Source organism: Oncorhynchus masou, chromosome 5, assembly GCF_036934945.1.
Source record: "Oncorhynchus masou masou isolate Uvic2021 chromosome 5, UVic_Omas_1.1, whole genome shotgun sequence".
NCBI lineage: Eukaryota > Metazoa > Chordata > Actinopteri > Salmoniformes > Salmonidae > Oncorhynchus > Oncorhynchus masou.
The window spans coordinates 58,875,514-58,878,117 of record NC_088216.1 but is presented as its reverse complement, the minus strand read 5'-3'; positions in this window follow the sequence as shown (position 1 = coordinate 58,878,117).

Sequence of the window (2,604 nt, the reverse complement as noted above, 5' to 3'; positions counted from 1 at the left end):
TGATCCTTTGATTGGGTGGATAATATGTCAGTTCATGCTGCAAGAGCTCCGATAGATTGCAGGACGTCCTCCGGAAGTTGTCATAATTACTGTGTAAGTCTATGGAAGGGGCTGAGAACCATGAACCTCCTAGGTTTTGTATAGAAGTCAATGTACCCAGAGGAGGACTGACGCCAGCTGTCCTCCGGCTACACCATGGTGCCACTCAACAGAGTGCTGTTGAGGCTACTGTTGACCTTCTTTGCAAAATAGTGTGTTTTAATAAATTATTTGGTGACGTTTAGTATAGTTTTATCTGAAAAGGATAACTTCTTAAATGCTTTACCATTTTAATGTTTTATAAAATTCACTGAGGAAGATGGTCCTCCCCTTCCTTCTCTGAGGAGCCTCTACTGACATGAACGCAGCGTGTGTTCTTAACCAAGTGGGAAGTCGGAATTTATACCCTGATGAAGACAGCTTGTCTTGGTTATTAGTTTATCAAATGATTGTATCTGGGTGTGCGGCTCTCCTATTCTTTTGGAAGTGGGAATTAACACATAAAACTGGGAGAAATCCACTTGAACAGCCTTCCAACTGGTAATTACTACTGTCAAACTTGTCTATCATCCTGAGCTCCCACTTCTCCCACATGCTGACCTCTGACGTCAGCTACTAAGGAAATTACCTTTATAACATAATTTTCGGCAGGAAAAATGCAACAACACAACATTATTAATAAAAAGCAATATATTAATATGAATTTTGAACACTGTAATTTGCTTACAAGCATGATAGCTGTACTTTTAGTTTATGGTTAATGCAGCTTGTTGGTCATTAGGCAATCAGCATTTCTCAACAAGTTCAAAGCACCTGAATGCATCCAACTGGTATTTACGACTTCACAACTGGTACATTCCCACCTCCCAAATTGTTACGAATGCAGCATTAAATTGAATGTATTGGGTAGAAAATTTTACTATTATGCTAAATTCTCCGCACATGTACAGTACCAGTTAAAAGTTTGGACACACCTACTCATTCCAGGGGTTTTCTTTATTTTCACTATTTTCTACATTGTAGTGAAGACATCAAAACTATGAAATAATACATATGGAATCATTTAGTAACCAAAAAAGGGTTAAACAAATAAAATAAAAATAATATTTCAGATTCTTCGAAGTAGCTACCTTTTGCATTGATGACAGCTTTGCACACTCTTGGCTTTCTCTCAACCAGCTTCACCTGGAATTCTTTTCCAGCCGTCTTGAAGGAGTTCCCATATATGCCGAGCACTTGTTGGCTGCTTTTCTTTCACTCTGCAGTCCCACTCATCCCAAACCATCTGAATTGGGTTGAGGTCGGGTGATTGTGGTTCCCAGGTCATCTGATGCAGCACTCCATCACTCCCCTTCTTGGTCAAATAGCCCTTACACAGCCTGGAGGTTACTTTTTTTACATGGGCAATTTCATGTGTTATCGCTATTCAGCTCAAGTATGACCCCACCTGGAATTTGAACTCACATCTTCTGGATGTGAGGTACACTGACCTTTCTGCTGTGCCACAAAGTATGTATACACATTCAATACATCTCTGCACTTACATTGATTTATTTCCTCAATTTGAGTGTTTTCTGTCTAGCTGTATAATGTTGGTGGTGCATATTAGTCTGCTTTAATGTTACACCTGAATCCCTATGATAAATAATACTTTTTCTTGAGTGTATTTTTTTATCAAAGCTGGGATGTACTTTGAAGTCCAAAAGTGTATGAATAAAGGCGAAATCAGTAATAGACATGGTGGGATAGCAGGATGATTGGAATGCAGTGTTCCAAGCATTTGTGAGTTCAAATCCCAGGTAAGGACATGTTAAATAGTTATTACTGTAAACATATTCAAAGTGTGTCAAATATGTTAAAAAAAATAATGTGAAAATGTGTAATTCACTTGTGAAAGGTTATGCGATCACATGTGAAACTTCATGTGAAATATCATCACATGTGAAGTTTTCGAAAAACACATTGTTTTAGATGATTTCACCTGTGCAAAACATGTGGAAATGTCACATGTGAAAAGTGTTTTTTTCCATAACGGTCCCCCTCATACAGCGATCTGGAACAGACATACTCATCCCGCATACAGCGATCTAGGACAGACATACTCACAGCGCTGCCAATATTGAGAAAGGCTTAAAAAAAGTCACGGTATAAAAAACTGTAGAATTCAATAGGGAAGTGGAGGCAGACTTGACTAAGCACTGTTGTAACGCTAAGAGTTGAAGCACTTGGAGTTAAAAGAGGGCAATTCATTATTATCACCAATTGGCATAAATGTTTTATGATGCCTATACAATGGATCAATGTCACACAGGAGTCAGTAGATTACCAATAATCAGTGAAACCAAAAGAGGACATGGACCCGTGTATTCTGGGTTGCCGCAAAGACTTCTGCATCCGCAGTGCAGTGCAGTATAGTGCGTGTGTGTGTGTGTGTGCGTGCGTGCGTGTGTGTGTGTGTGTGTGTGTGTGTGTGTGTGTGTGTGTGTGTGTGTGTGTGTGTGTGTGTGTGTGTGTGTGTGTGTGTGTGTGTGTGTATGGTCGACGTCACTTCGCTACAGTCTGCGG